This window comes from Rhinopithecus bieti, unplaced genomic scaffold (genome assembly GCF_001698545.2).
Source record: "Rhinopithecus bieti isolate Rb0 unplaced genomic scaffold, ASM169854v2 scaffold_2435, whole genome shotgun sequence".
Taxonomy (NCBI): domain Eukaryota; kingdom Metazoa; phylum Chordata; class Mammalia; order Primates; family Cercopithecidae; genus Rhinopithecus; species Rhinopithecus bieti.
This window is the reverse complement of record NW_016803909.1, coordinates 2,199,101-2,216,074: the sequence shown is the minus strand read 5'-3', so window position 1 is coordinate 2,216,074 and position 16,974 is coordinate 2,199,101. Positions and strand designations below refer to the sequence as shown.

The following is a 16,974-nucleotide window of genomic DNA, read 5'->3' as shown; positions in this document are numbered from 1 at the left end:
TTAAGCTCAATGAACTAAGATATCTGGCAGAAGAAATGTCTAAGCAAAATACTGAAGGAGCTGCATGGTTACTTTTAACCAGTCTGGGCAACATAGAGAGCTACCTCATCTCTATAATAAGTTAAAAAAAAAGAAAAAAGGCCAGGCATGTTGGTGCATGCCTGTAGTCCCAACTACTCAGGAGGCTGAGATGGGAGGATCACTTGAGCCCAGGAGTTCAAGGTTGCAGTGAGCTGTGATTGTGCCACCGCAATCAAGCCACCTGCGAGACAGAGCGAGACTCTGTCTCAAAAAAAAAAAAGTAATGTTGTTTTCGCTGTTAGGTTTTGGACTTAATTGGGACCAGTTATCCCTTTCTTCTTATCTATTTCTCTGTTTTGTAACAGTAACGTCTCTCCTATGCCTTTGCCACTTGTATTTAAAAAACATATAACTTATTAATTTCACAGACTCACAGTGGGAGAGCAATCTGCCTTGGGATGATAGCGCCTTGAGTTTCAACTGTATCTGATTTGTTTGTTTGTTTATTTATTTATTTTTATATTTGATATCAATAAGACTCTGGAGTTTGGACTTTTGAGTTTATGCTGGAACAACTTTTGGGGCCGCTGTTTGTGAGAAGAACATGAGTTTTGTGGAATGAGGGCTAAAATGCTGTGGTTTGAATGTCCACTCCAAAACTCATATTCAAATTTAACTGCCATGTGATATGGTTTGGCTCTGTATTACTACCCAAATCTTACGTGGAATTGTAATCCTCACTGTTGGAGGAGGGTCCTTGTGGAAGGTAATTAGATCATGGAGGAAGACTTCCCATTTGCTATTCTCATGAGAGTGAGTTCTCATGAGATCTGGTTGTTTTAAAGTGTATAGCACTTCACCCTTTGCTCTCTCTCTCTTGCTCCACAATGTGAAGATGTGCCTGCTTCCCCTTCACCTTCTACCATGATTGTAGGTTTCCTGAAGCCTCCCCAGCCATGCTTCCTGTACAGCCTTTGGAACTGTGAGTCAATTAAACCTCCTTTCTTCATAAATTATATAGTCTCAGGTAGTTCTTTATAGCAATGTGAGAACAGACTAATATACCACATGACAGTATTAACAGGTGGAACAGTGAAGAGGTGATTAGGTCATGAGGGTTCCACCCTCATCAATGGAGTAACAACGTTATCATGAGAGTAGTTTTGTTCAATGGGCCTGCTCTTGCTCTCATGTTTCCACCTGTTGCCATGAGATGACAAGCACAAAGGCCCTTGCCAGATGCCAGCACTATGCTCTTGGACTTTCCAGTCTCCAGAACCATAAGTCAAATAAGTTTCTGTTCATGATCAGTTACCCAATCTGTGACATTCTCTTATAGCAACACAAGACGAACTAAGGCAGGTACATTTACATGTAGATCATGAGCTTCCAGAACCAACCTATTAGTAATCATGAGACAAAATATTTTCAAATGAGATTTTAATTATAAAAAAAAAAAAATTAACAAACAAAGCATAGGCATCTAAATATGTGTTGGTACAACTTAGGCAACACAGCAAGACCGCATCTCTATTAAAAGCTTTTTTAAAACAATTAGCTTGGCATGGTGGTGCACACCTGTATTCCTAGCTACAGAGGAGGCTGAGGTGGGAGGATTGCTCCAAACAAAGAGTTCGAGGCTGCAGTAAGCTATGATCACGCCACTGCACTCCAGCCTGGGGGACAGAGGGAGACTCTCTATTAATAAGTAAATAAACAAATAGAGACATGTAGGTAGATCTTAATTTAAAATAAGATTAAAATTAATTACCTGCATGACATAAAGACAATAGAAATTAAGATGCTGAAATCCTAAAACCAGTTTCTTACCTGTAAAGAATCAAAAAGAAATTTTGACAGTGCATTTTTGTACATAAACTTTCTAAGCTTCAGTTCACTTACCCAAATGAATTAGAATAATCTAGCCCACTGTGCCAGCTCATGCCACTGAATAAAATGTTCTACTTTGGGATATCATAAGCTACAACACACAATATCTGCAGCTCCCATGCTGGCAATAAGCTGTTTGACATAAATTAAGGAAGTGGCTTTGATTTACATTAAACTTAAAAGATAATAATAGTATTAAAGTACTAATTAGTTTCAAGACATGCTGCTTAAAGAAGTAGTCTGTCATACTTCAAAAAATAATTCATTAAAAAGAAGGAATTTCAATGTTTAAATGTTTTTTAGGTTATATGTATATGGTTGAGACAATGCAAAACAGCATTTCAGCATTCAAATGCAAAAAAAAATCCGCAGGAAATTACCTTTCAGATTCCTTCCAAGAATGTAATGTAATAATACAAATTTTTTTCGAATTATGTGATGAATACTTACATCCTCACACCTTAAAATAAAAGGATCTTAGGTCACATTTGATAAAACGTTATATTCTAAAATCAAAATGTTATTTAAAATAACAAAAGGCACACAAAGTAAAAACATTCCACGAACTACCCTTTCCTAACTATGTATTATTTAGGATAATACAGCACAACGAAAAAAGCATGCAAATACTAATCAAAAGAAAGCAGGAGTGGCTATATTCATATCAGACAATATAAAACAAAGATATTACTCAAACTATATAAGTACAATAAAAGTTTCAACTTACTAACTAAACATAAGCAATCCTAAATATGTAAGCGTTTAACAAAACAGCATCAAAGTACCTGAGGTAAAAACTGGTGAAAAGAGAAAGACAATCCCATAATTATAGTTGGAAACTTCATCACACCTCTCTCTCTGTCATCACGAGAATACGTGCTCAGAAAAAAGTAGGGATACAGAAGACTTAATATCTCAGTGACAGAGACCCTTGCCTTAGTCAGGCGCAGTGACTCACACCTGTAATTCCATCACTTTGGGAGGCCAAGGCAGGGGGATTGCTTGAGCCCAGGAGTTCAAGACCAGTCTGGGCAATATAGTAAGACCTCGTCCCTACAAAACATTTTAAAAAATTTTAGGCAGGCATAGTGGCACACGCCTGTGGTCCCAGCTACTCCGTAGGCTGAGGTGGGAGGATCACTTGATCCCAGGTTGAGGCTGCAGTGAACTGTGATCACACCACTATACTGTACTCTAGCCTGTGTGACAGAGCAAAATCCTGTCTCAAAAAAATAAAAAACAAATAAAAAGGATCTTGCCTTGACCAAACTTTAATGAGGTTCCTTTGAACCATCTACTACACTAGCCCTCAACCTTTTGGGTTTCTGTGTCTGTCTCTGCACCATCCAATTTTAGCAAGAATTCTGCTAAGTCAGTTTATTGAGAATTCTCCATCTTTGATCACCATGGCTTGACTTCAGCAAGAATCCTGTCAAGTTGGTTTAACCACAATCTTCTCTAACCCTGATGATTCCTGTTAGTAATTTTCCATCCCTGATCCCCTCCCTGCTCCTTAGCTGTAAAGTCGCATTTGCCTATGCTCATGGGAACTGAACCCACTTCTATATTGAGGTCTCTTTTCCCCTATTGCATTAGTTCCTAAATAAAATCTGCTTTTACCGCCTTAACTATTAATACTACCCAGCTCTGGTGTTCTTTTTTTTTTTTGAAATAGGGTCTCACTCTGTTGCCTAGGCTGGAATGCAGTGGCGCAATTACAGCTCACTGCAGCCTCAAATTCCTGGGCTCAAGCAGTACTCCCACCTCAGCCTCCTGAGTAGCTGGGACCACCACACCAGGCTAATTTTTCTATTTTTTTGTAGAGATGGAATCTCACCATGTTGCCCATGCTGGTCTTGAATTCCTGGGCTCAAGTGTTCTGCCTACCTCAGCCTCTCCAAAGTGCTGGGATTCTGGGTGTGATCATCACACCCAGCCTGTTTTTCTCAAAAATCAATCCATTTGACTTAACATTTATTTAAAAACCCCACCCAACAACGGCAGAATACACAATATTTTCAAGTGCACATGGTGCATTTACCAAAATAGACCCTATTCTGGTCCATCAAACAGACCTCAATACACTTAGATAAAATGGGCCAGGCGCAGTGGCTCACGTCTGTGATCCCAGCACTTTGGGAGGCCAAGACAGGAAGATCACTTAAGATCAGGAGTTCCATATCAGCCTGTCCAACATGGTGAAACTTCATCTCTACTAAAAAAAAATACAAAAATGTGCCGGGCATTTTGGTGCACGCTTGTAATCCCAGCTACTCGGGAGGCTGAGACATGAGAATTGCTTGAATCTGGGAGGTAGAGGCTGAAGTGAGCAGAGATTGTGCCACTGCACTCCAGCCTGGACAACAGAGTGAGACTCTGTCTCCAAAAAAAAATAATAATTGAAAAAAGATGAAATCATGAAAATTATGCTATCTTACCATGATAACTAAAAATAGACAAGAAATAAACTAGAAATCAATAACAGAAAGATAATCTGAAAAATCCTTAAACAATCCCAAATAACCCATTGTTCTAAAAAGGAAGCTAAAAGGGAAACTCCTGAACAAGATAAAAATGGAAACACAACATTTTGAACTAGATAATTTTTTAAAATGTTAGCTGTAACTAGATCAATGCTTAAAAGTAAATCCATAGTACTAAGAGAATATTTTAAAAAAGAAGGAAGGCCTCTAACTAGGACTTAACAGTACTATATTGAATACCAGTGGTGAAAGTGAGCATTCTTGTCATGTTCCAGATTTTAGGGGAAAGAATTTCAGTTTTTCCCCATTCTGTATGACACTAACTGTGGGTCAGTCACATCTGGCTTTTATTATGTTGAGGTATGTTCCTTCTATATCCAGCTTTTTGAGGGTATTTACCAAGAAGGGATGTTGAATTTTATCAAATCTTTTCAGCATCAATTGAAATGATCATATGGTTTTTATCCTTCATTCTGCTCATATGATGTATACATTGATTGATTTGCGTATGTTGAGCCATCATCGTATCCCAGGGAAAAATCTCACTTGATCATAAGGAATGATCTTTCAAATGGATTGCTGAATTCGGTTTTAGTATTTTGTTGAGAATGTTCGTATTAACATTCATCAGAGAGACTGGTTTTCTTTTTCTGATGTATCTTTGTCTGGTTTTGGTATCAGGGTAATAATGACCTCAGAGAATGAGTTTGGAATATTCCCTCCTCCTCTATTTTTCAGAATAATTTGAGTGGGATTGGTATTAAGTTTATCTTCAAATGTTTGTTAGAATTCAGCAGTAAAGCTATGAGGTCTTGGGCTTTTCATCACTGGGAGACTTTTTATTATGGCTTCAATCTCGTTACTTATTACTAGTCTGTTCAGGTTTTGAATTTCTTCCTGATTCAAACATTGTAGGTTGTACTATCTCAGAATTTGCCCATTTCTCTTAGATTTTCCAATTTATTGGTATATAGTTGCTCATAGTAGCCACTAATTATCCTTAGAATGTCTGCAGTATCAGTTGCAATGTCTCATTTTCATTTGATTTGGATCCTCTCTTTTTTCTCAGTCTGACTAAAGGTTTGTCAATTTTGTTTAATGTTTCAAAAACCCATATTTTGTTTTATTGATCATTTGTATTTTTATTAAAATTTAATTTATTTCTGTTCAGACCTTTATTCTTGTCCTCTAGTAATGTTGGATTTGGTTTGCTCTTGCTTTGATAATTCTTTAAAAGCATTGTTAGACTGTTCATTTGAAGTATTTCCTCTTTTTTAATGTAGGCACCTATAGTTATAAAATTCCCTCTTAGTACTGCTTTTGCTGTATCCCATAGGTTTTGATGCTGTGTTTCCATTATCATTTGTTTCAAGAAATTTTTCAGTTTCTTTCTTAATTTCTTCATTGACCCCCTGGTCATTCAGGAGTATATTGTTTAATTTCCAAGTATTTGTACAGTTTCCAAAATTCATCTTGTTATTAATTTCTAGTTTTATTCCATTGTGGTCAGAAAGGATGCTTAACATTATTTCAATTTTTCTGAATGTCTGATGACTTGTTTTGTGAACTAACATATGGTCTATCCATGAGAATGATGCATGTGCTAAGGAAAAGAATGTGTATCCTGTAGCTCTTCACTGAAATGTTCTGTAACTATCTATTAGGTCAATTTGGTCTATAATGCAAACGTAGTTTGATGTTTCCTTGTTGATTTTCTGTCTGGAAAATATGTTCAATACTGAAAGTGGGATGTTGAAGTCTCCAGCTATTACTGTATTACAGTCTCTCTCTCTCTTTACCTCTAATATTTGTTGTATATATCTGAGTGCTCCAGTGTTGGGTGCATATATATTTTAAATTGTCATATCCTCTTGCTGAATTGACCCCTTTTTCATTAAATAGTGACATTCTTTGTCTCTTTTCATAGTTTTTGTCTTGAAATCTATTTTGCCTGGTATAACTAGCACTTTTCTGGTTTCTGTTGGCATAGAATAGCTCTTTCTGCTCTTTCCATCTCTTTCTTTTCTTTCTTTCTTTCTTTTTTTCCTTTTTTTTTTTTTTTTTTTTTTTTTTTTTTTTGAGATGGAGGTTTGCTCTATCACCCAGGCTGGAGTGCAATGGCATGATCTTGGCTTACTGAAACCTCCACCTCACAGGTTCAAGTGATTCTTCTGCCTCAGCCTCCTGGGTAGCTGGGATTACAGGTGCGTGCCACCACACCTGGCTAATTTTTGTATTTTTAGTAGAGACAGGGTTTCGCCACATTGGCCAGGCTGGTCTCGACCTCCTGACCTCAGGAGATCCGCCTGCCTCAGCCTCCCAACGTGCTTGGATTACAGGCATGAGCCACCACAGCCAGCCCATCCCTTTATTTTCTGTCTGTGTGTCTTTATAGGTGAAGTGTGTTTCTTGTAGGAAACAGATTAACAGGTCTTGTTTTTTCATCAATTCAACCACACTATGTCTTTTGACTGGAGAGTTTAGTCCATTTACATTCAACATTGTTATTGATGAGTAAAAACTTACTCCACCTATTTTCTTATTTGTTCTCTGGTTGTTTTATGATATTCTCTCCCTTCTTTATTTCCAACCCGTCTTCCTCTAGTGAAGGTGATTTTCTCTGGTGATGTGATTTAGTTTCTTGCTTTTTATTTTTTTGTGTATCCATTTTATGTTTTTTGGTTTGAGATTACCATGAGGTGTAGGAACCAGCCCCACAGGGTCGGTGCGTTTTTCTCCCCGTGTGCGGAGACGAGAGATTGTAGGAAAAAAGACACAAGACAAAGAGATAAAAGAAAAGACAGCTGGGCCTGGTGGACCACTACCACCAAGATGGAGACCAGTAGTGGAGCCAAATGCCAGGCTGCACTGTTATTTATTGGATACAAGACAAGGGGGCAGGGTAAGGAGTGTGAGCCATCTCCAATGATAGGTAAAGTCATGTGGGTCATGTGTCCATTGGACAGCGGGCCCTTCCCTGTTTGGTAGCAGAGGCGGAGAGAGAGAGACAGAGAGAAGACAGCTTATGCCATTATTTCTGCATATCAGAGACTTTTAGTACTTTCACTGATTTTGCTACTGCTATCTAGAAGGCAAAACCAGATGTACAGGATGGGACATGAAAGCAGACCAGGAGCATGACCACTGAAGCACAGCATCACAGGGAGATGGTTAGGCCTCCAGATAACTGTGAGTGGGCCTGACATCAGTCAGGCCCTCCACAAGAGGTGGTGGAGTAGAGTCTTCTCTAAACTCCCCCGGGAAAAGGGAAACTCCCTTTCCTAGTCTGCTAAGTAGCGGGTGTTTTTCCTTGGCACTGATGCTACCACTAGACCATGGTCCGCTTGGCAACGGGCGTCTTCCCAGACGCTAGCATTACCGCTAGACCAAGGAGCCCTCTAGTGGCCCTGTCTGGGCATGACAGAGGGCTCACACTCCTGTCTTCTGGTCACTTCTCACCATGTCCCCTCATCTCTTATCTCTGTATGTGGGGGCGTCTTCCCAGACGCTAGCATTACAGCTAGACCAAGGAGCCCTATAGTGGCCCTGTCTGGGCATGACAGAGGGCTCACACTCTCGTCTTCTGGTCACTTCTCACCATGTCCCCTCAGGTCTTATCTCTGTATGGCCTGGCTTTTCCTAGGTTATAATTGTAAAGCAAGGATTATTATAATATTAGAATAAAGAGTAATTGCTACAAACTAATGATTAATGATATTCATATATAATCATATCTATGATCTATATCTAGTATAACTATTCTTATTTTATATATTTTCTTTATTATACTGGGACAGTTCGTGCCCTCAGTCTCTTGCCTCAGCACCTGGGTAGTTTGCCGCCCACAAAGAGGCTTGCAAATACTATCTTACAACCCGTTATTTTAATCTGAAAACAACTTAACACTATTCTCATTAACAAATAAGCAAAAGAAAACTAATAAAACTCTGCCTTAACTTCATCTACCTGATGTTTAGCTTTTTGTTGTTTCTATTTACATATTATTGTACTATGTCTTGAAAAGTTGAAGTTACTTTTTATTGCTTTATCATTTATTCTTTCTACCAAGAATGAGAGTAGTTCACATACCACAGTTACCGTGCCATAGTATTCTGTGGTTTTCTGTGTACTATTACAAGTGAGTTTTGTACCTTCAGGCAATTATTTATTACTCATTAATATCCTTTTCATTCTAATTAAAGTACTCCCTTTAGCACTTCTAGTAGAATAGATCTGGCATTAATAAAATGCCTCAGTTTTTGTTTGTCTGGGAAAGCCTTTATTTCTCTTTCATGTTTGAAGGATGTTTTTGCCAGATATACTATCCCAGAGTAGAAGGTTTTTTTGCCCTCCAGCACTTTAAATATGTCATGACACTATCTCCTGACCTGTAAGGTTTCCACTGAAAAGTCTGCTGCCAGCCACACTGAAGCACCACTGTATGTTATTTCTATTCTCTTACTACTTTTAGGATCCATTCTTTATCACTGACCTTTGGGAGTCTGATTATCAAATGCCTTGAGATAGTCTTCTTTTGGGTTAAATCTGCTTGGTGTTCTATAACCTTCTTGTACTTAAATATTGATATCTCTCTTTAAGTTTGGGAATTTCTCCATTATTATCCCTTTGAATAAACTTTCTGCCCCTATCTCTTTCTCCACTTTCTCTTTAAGGCCAATACCTCTTAGATTTGCCCTTTGAGGCTATTTTCTGGATCCTGTAGGCATGCTTCATTGTTTTTTATTCTTTTTTCTTTTGTCTTCTCTGACTGTGTATTTTCAAATATCTTATCTTCAAGATCACTAACTTTCTTCTACTTGACAATTTCTGCTATTAAAGGATTTGGACGTATTCTTCAGTATGTCAATTGCATTTTCAGCTCTAGAATTTCTGCTTGACTCTCCTTAATTATTTCCATATCTTTGTTAAATGTATCTGATAGAATTCAAATTCCTTCTCTGTATTATCTTGAATTTCTTTGAGTGGTCTCAACACAGCTATTTTGAATTCTCTGAAAGGTCTCTGTCTGAAAGGTCTCAGATCTCTGTTTCTCCAAGATTGGTCCCTGCTTCCTTATTTAGTTCATTTGGTGAAGTCATGTCTTCCTGAATAGTGTAAATGTATATTTTCTTTGGTATCTGGGCATTGAAGTGTTAGGTATTTATTGTAGTCTTCACTGTCTGGGTTTATTGTAGCTGTTCTTCTTGGGAAGGCTTTCCAGATATTTGAAAGGACTTAGGTGCGACCTAAGCCATATCTGCTTTAGAGGGAACCCCAAGCCCAGTAATGCTGTGGTTCTTGCAGACTCACATAGGTACAATCTTGATAATCTTGGACAAGATATGGAAGAATTCTCTGAAATACCAGGCAGAGATTCTTGTTCTCTTCCCTTACTTTCTCCCAAACACACAGAATCTCTGTCTGTTCTATGCCACATAAATCTAGGGATAAAGTGACATAAGTATCCCTGTGGCCACCACCACTATGACTGCAGGGTCTGACCTGAAGCCAGCACAGCATTGGATCTCGCCCAAGGCCTGCCATAGTAACTCCATGGCTACAGCCAATGTTCGCTCAAGACCCTTGGACTCTACAGTCAGCAGGAGGCAAAGCAAGCCAGGCCTATGTCCTTCCCTTCAGGGTGGTGAGGTCCCCCAGGCTCCAGGTGAGTCCCTAAGTGCCATACAAGAGTCAGGAAGTAGAGTCAAAAACACTGGAAGTCTACCAGGTGTTCTATTGTACTGTGGGTGAGCTGGAACTCAAAGCACAAGACTCAGTCCTTCCCTCCCCTTTCCAAAGGCAGAGGTGCCTTACCCCGTAGCCACTGTCACCCTGGGCCATGAGGAGTACCACCAGACTACCGTCAGTCTTCCCTTACAGCCTGAGGTCTCTTATATCAGCCTGTCATGAGTGCTTCCTGGGTTGTGACTCACCCTTAAGGGAAGTGGATTCCCCTCTGGCCCAGGGCAGGTCCAGAAATGTCATCCAAGAGTCAAGTTCTGGAATCAGGGACCCCAAGAGCCCACTTAGTGTTCCACCCACCTGTGGCAATGCTGGTATCTAAGGTACAAAACAAAGTCCGTCCTCTTTACTTTTCCAACTACTTTTCTCAGACAGAAAGAGTTTTGCTTCATAGTCACCACAGCTGGTAATGTGCTGAGTCTTACCTAAAGCCAGCAAATCTCAGAGGCTCACCCAACGCCCTTGATGTAGTACCTGGGTATCACTGCTGATTATGCAGGGCCCAAGGGCTCTTCAGTTAACAAGTGATGAATGCTGCAAGAACTGGGTCCTTTCCTTCAAGGCAGTGAGTTCCCTTCTGGCCCAGGGGGTGTTTAGAAATGTCATCTGGGAGCTAGGACATGGAGTGGGGCTCACAACTCTGACTGGTGTCCTATCCTGCTGTGGCTGAGCTGATATCCTAGATGCAAGATAAAGTCCTCCCCACTCACCCTCTCCTCAAGCGGAAGGAAAGGGTCTCTTTTGGAACTGAGAGCTACGCAGCCTGGGGTTAGGTGAGGGGTGATACCAGCACTCCGTTGGTTGCCCCAGCTGGTGTCTCAGTATGTCACAAGCCCCCCAACCACAGTCCACTGTCTCTGGGCCTAGTTTAGCACTAGAACTCTCCTAAGAGTTGCAGTCCTTATAGCCTACACTACCCTTCAAGTTTATATGGAGACACAGAGTGCTGCAGACCTCAGTGGCAGGGTTAGAAGGCACTCAAGTTTGGACCACTGGGATCAGCAATTCCCCTCTGGCTAGGGCTGGTGTAAATGTTCCCTCTATGGGCGGGCATCAGCTGGGTTTGGTCTGCTTTTCCTTTCTGCCCTAACAGGACAATACAATAATAAAATTGTTCAATGTTTCACAATTGTGTTTTCTCTCCCCCAGTTCCCAGAGAAACTCTCTGCACTATGCCACCCTTGCTGGGAGTGGGGAAACAGTCGCAGTGACTTAGGATTGTTTTTTTCCATCTCTTCAGTACCTCTTTCAGCAATATGAAGTTAAAACCAGGTACTATGTGTGCTCACTTGATTTTTGGCTCTCGTGAAGGTGTTTTTTTCTGTGCAGATAGTTAACTTGGTGTCCTTGTTCAGGTGGTGGAGGGGTGGGCAGTGGAGCTTTCTATTCCGTCACCTTGCTCTGCCTCCTCATCTCCTATGCTTGCTTTCATCTTTATCCTTTATAACATCTGAAACTGCCTTTGCAAAGATTATGACAGTGAAGGAAATCAAGCATGGCTGACTCCATCTTGCTTCTAGCTTCTCAGGCTGGCTGTACTCACCTTTCCTGGGTGTAGGTCAAGCTAATCATGGGAGAAATTTAGTTTATAGTTTAATTTTGAAGTAGGGATGATAATAGTACCTGCCTAAAATGAAACCCTACTTGTTCAGGTACCAACGCCACCTTTGTAAAACTAATGAAAGGCCACAAAATTAGGATTATGGGAGATACCTAAATTCTGCTACAATGTAGCTGTAGTTCAATGATAACCAGACATTGTCCTCTCGCTTCCCTTTCTATAATCCCTTGCTGTCAGGAGTCATGTGGTCAGAGGTCACAAGGTTTGTGACTTTCCCTATTGCTCCTTTAGATGCCTCAATCAGTCCTGTGGCCCCCACAGAGAGGCCAACTCAGTGCACACACTCTCCACATGCCTATGATTGCATCACATGTCAGCAAAACTCATTCTCTAGCCCCCTGCCCACCTAATCTTCAAGTCTTCGAGGAGACTGATTAGAGTAATCCCGCCAGTCCATCCACTTGGCTAGTTCTGCATTGATAAACCTCTCGACTGCAACAGCACAGTCTCAGTGAATTAGTTTTGACTGTGCAGTGAGCAGGAAGCACCCAATGGACAGTTAAACATCGTTTATAAATCAACCACTTAATGACTTTCCCTGAGTTTTGTGAGCCGCTCCAGCAATTTAATCAAAACTAAAGAGAAGGTAATGGGAACCCTAACTTGTGACTGGTGTCAAAAGGGATGAGCCATTAAAAAAGGGCAGGGGGATGGGGCAGTCTTGGGGAGTGGGCACCCAACCTGTGGGTTCTGACACTATCTCCAAGTACATAGTGTCAGAATTGAATTGGGGGATATCCAGTTGGTGTCCACTGCTTTTGGTGGAGAAAAACTCCCTGACATTTTGTCACAGAAGTCTTCCACGTTGATTAGTGTGGTGTGAGAGAAGAGGGAAACACAGTTTGAGCATTTTTCAAAAACATACACATGTACAGGATATTATTAAATTAAAGAGGGAAGCTACAAAATAATAGAGCACATTAATTTGGCAGGGTGCAGTGGCTCACACCTGTAATCAGTACTTTGAGAGGCCAAGGTGGGAGGATCGCTTAAGAAGCAGAGTTCAAGACTAGTCTGGGCATAGCGGAACCTCATGTCTACCAAAAAAAAAAAAAAAAAATTAAAAATTAGGTGTGGTGGCACACTTGTAGTCCCAGCTACTTGGGAGGCTGAGGTGGGAGGATTGCTTGAGCCCAGGAGGTCAAGGCTGCAGTGAGCTATGTTTGTACCACTGTACTCCAGCCTGGGCAAGAGTGAAACTCTGTCTCAAATAAGCAAAAAACCAAAACCATGTATATATATTATCTAATTTCTTTTATTTTCTTTTTTTTTTTTTTTGAGATGGAGTCTTGCTCTGTCACCCAGGATGGAGTGTAGTGACATGATCTTGGCTCACTGCAACCTTTGCCTCCTGGGTTCAAGCATTTCTCCTGCCGCAGTCTACTGAGTAGCTGGGATTACAGGCAAGTGCTACCATGCCCATGTAATTTTTGTATTTTTTAGTAGAGACGGGGTTTCACCATGTTGGCCAGGCTGGTCTCAAACTCCTGACCTCAGGTGATCCGCCTGCCTCAGCCTCCCAAAGTGCTGGGATTACAGGGGTGAGCCACCATGCCCAGTCTTATATAATTTCTAAAATAACAAAAGGTTAAGAAAAAAGGCAATAATAAAAAATATAAAGGGATGAAATGACCCAAATGCTAAATGCTCCAACTGGAAGACAGAGATGTCCCACTGGATTTTTAAAAATCCAGATCTATGCACAGATTAATCAAAAGAGAGCTGACATAGCTATATCAAAATAGAAAGAAGTCACAAATAGGAAAAGACCGTGGAAACATGACAACTAAATATAACATCAGCTCTGGATTTGTTCCTAGAATAGGAAAAGAACATTAATAGAAAATCTAGTGATATGTCAATCAAGTTTACAGTCTAAGGAATAGTATTATTAATTAAATTATATTTTGTAATTTTATTCAACTTATTCAAATTTATGCAATATTTAGTGAATTACCCAGTGAAACCACAATATTAGTGTTCTGGTTTTGATCACTGTACCAAGATTTTGCATAATGATAATGTCAGAAGTACAGTGACAAGGCCGGGTGCAGTGGCTCACGCCTGTAATCCCACCACTTTGGGAGGCTGAGGCAGGCAGATCACTTGACAACAGGAGTTTGAGACCAGCCTGCCAACATGGTGAATCCCCATCTCTACTAATACAAAAATTAGCTGGGCATGGTGGAATGCACCTGTAATCCCAGCTACGCAGGAGGCTGAGGCAGGAGAATCACTTGAACCCAGGGGGCAGAGGTTGCAGTAAGCCGAGATTGTGCCACTGCACTGCAGCCTGGGCAACATGGTGAGACCCCGTCTCAAAAAATTAAAAAACCTAAATATTTTGATGGTGGCTACATGGGTGTTCACTTTTTATTCATTTACTAAACTGTCCACGTATGTTTTATATACTTTTCATGTATTACTTGCTGCTATGTTCTCTAAAAGTTAATTGATCTATACTATCTACATTAATTGATCTATGTTTTCTAAAAGTTAATTTCTCTGTATTATTTATTTATATTTTCATTTCTTTATATTTTCTGCTTTTCGAAATTTGTTACTCAGCAGTAAAATCCTCAAAACTATGATGATAGGAAATTGGTATGCTTTAATAGACAATAAAATAATATACAGCATTAAGGATTCCAGTAATACGATTCTTCTTGTACTCAAGCAGCTTCCAAAACTTATAAAACCATGCATATTAAAAGTCATTCTCCAAGTAATATTTATACATAATCAAATCATCCTAACACGGAACTGCAAATTCATAACAAGAAGAGATTACTTGACTATATGCATCCAAAACAGTATAAAATCTAAATTAAAAATGCTTTCAATGCAGCCAATATCTGAGTAAGAGATGCTTATGTCAACAGCCTAAAGCAGATCTAGGGTAAATACGTCTTATTGGTCATCTACTATAAAAAAAAAACACCAAATCAATCCTTCAAAGTAATAATTTATTTACATTGCCAGCTTAGAAATAAAACAAACACCTAGCAATTATATTATAACTAAAAACAAGTGTGGGATTTATAATTAAAACTGTTAATATTTGGTTTTTCAAAATATAAAAAATAGCATGCCCTCAGCCTGGCATGGTGGTTCACACCTGTAATCCCAGCACTTTGGGAGGCTGAGATGGGAAAATCACCTGAGGTCAGGAGTTCAAGACCAGCCTGGCCAATGTGGCAAAACCCCATCTCTACTAAAAATACAAAAATTATCCAGGCATGATGGCACGTGCCTGTAATCCGACCTACTCGGGAGGCTGAAGCACGAGAATCACATGAACCTGGGAGGCTTGCAGTAAGCCAAGATCGTGCCACTGCACTCCAGCCTGAGCAACAGAGAGAGACTCCATCTCAAAAAATAATAATATCATGTCCTCAAATAAGTTTAAACTGATAAAAACAGATTAAAGTTTTCTGGTATTAATGAGTAGTGTAGTTGTCTATTGCTACCTATATTAGTCTGTTTTCATGCTGCTGATAAAAACATAACTGAGACTAGGCAATTTACAAAAGAAGGAGGTTTAACAGACTCACAGTTCCACGTGGATTGAGAGGCCTCACAATCATCATGGAAGGTAAAAGGCATATTTCACATGGCTGTGGCAGGAGAGAATGAAAGCCAAGTGAAAGGGGTTTTCCCTTATAAAACCATCAGAACTCACCTGGACTTATTCACTACCAGGAGAACAGTATGGGGGAAACTGCCCCATGGTTCAACTATCTCCCACTGGGTCCCTTCCACAACATGAGGGAATTATGGGAGCTACAATTCAAGATGAGATTTGAGTGGGAACACAGGCAAACCATATCATTCCGCCCCTGGTTCCTTCCAAATCTCATGTCCTAACATTTCAAAACCAAGCATGCCTTCCCAACAATCCTCCAAAGTCTTAACTCATTTCAGCATTAACTCAAAAGTCCATGGCCCTAAGTCTTATCCAAGACAAGGCAAGTCTCTTCCACCTATGAGCCTGTAAAATCAAAAGCAAGTTAGTTCCTAGGTACAACGGGGGTACAGGCATTGGGTAAATACAGCCATTCCAAATGGGCCAAACTGGCCAAAATGAAGGGGCTATAGGCCCCTTGCAACTCCAAAATCCAGCAGGGCAGTCAAATCTTAAAGCTCCCAAATTATCTCCTTTGACTCCATGTCTCACATCCAGGTCACACTGATGCAAGAGGTGGGTCCCCACATCTTGGGCAGCTCTGCCCCTGTGGCTTTGCAGGGTACAGCCTCCCTCCCACCTGCTTTCACGTGTCAGTGTTGAGTGTCTGAGGCTTTTCCAGGCACACAGTGCAAGCCTATCTACCATTCTGGGGTCTGGAGGATAGTGGTCCTCTTCTCACAGCTCTACTCGGCAGTACCCCAGTAGGGACTTTGTGTGGGGGATCCAATCCCACCTTTCCCTTATGCACTGCACTACCAGAAGTTCTCCATGAAGGCCCCATCCCTGCAGCAAACTTCAGCCTGGACATCCAGGGGTTTCCAAATATTCTCTGAAATCTAGGCAAAGATTCCCAAACCCCAATTCTTGACTTCGGTGCACTCACAGGCTCAACAGTTTCCAAGGTTTGGGGCCTGTGCACTCTGAAGCCATGGCCTGAGCTCTACATTGGCCCCTTTCAGCCAAGGCTGGAGTGTCTGGGACACAGGATACCAAGTCCCTAGGCTGCACATAGCATGGGGACCCTGGGCTTGGTCCATGAAACCATTTTTTCCTCGTAGGCCTCTGGGCCTATGATGGGAGGGGCTGCTGTGAAGACCTCTAACATACCCTGGGGACATTCTCCCCATTGTCTTGGGGATGAACATTTGGCTCCTTGTTATTTAGGCTAATTTCTGTAGCTGGCTTGAATTTCTCCTCAGTAAACGGGTTTTTCTTTTCAATTGCAGGGTCAGGCTGCAAATTTTCTGAGCTTTTATGCTCTGCTTCCCTTATAAAACTGAATATGTTTCAGGCACATATATGTTTATTATGGCACTATTCACAATAGCAAAGACTTGGAACCAACCCAAATGTCCATCAATGATAGACTGGATTAAGAAAATGTGGCACATTTACACCATGGAATACTATGCAGCCATAAAAAAAAAAAGGGTGAGTTCATGTCCTTTGCACGGACATGGGATGAAGCTGGAAACCATCATTCTCAGCAAACTATCACAAGGACAAAATCCAAACACTGCAAGTTCCCA

The 16,974-nt window shown here is 40.7% G+C and overlaps 1 protein-coding gene across 5 annotated transcripts in view; it reads right to left on the bottom strand.

Moving 5' to 3' along the window:
• MIPOL1 (mirror-image polydactyly 1) overlaps positions 1-16,974 on the bottom strand; it is a 311,836-nt gene that overhangs the window by 286,005 nt on the left and 8,857 nt on the right. For 2 of the 5 annotated variants that reach the window (XM_017859009.1, XM_017858980.1), the window contains exon 2: positions 15,312-15,374. The exons of the other annotated variants lie outside the window; for them this stretch is intronic. The gene's annotated coding sequence lies outside the window, so the exon portion shown is untranslated. The remainder of the gene's footprint in view (positions 1-15,311; positions 15,375-16,974) is intronic. 5 annotated transcript variants of the gene reach the window in all.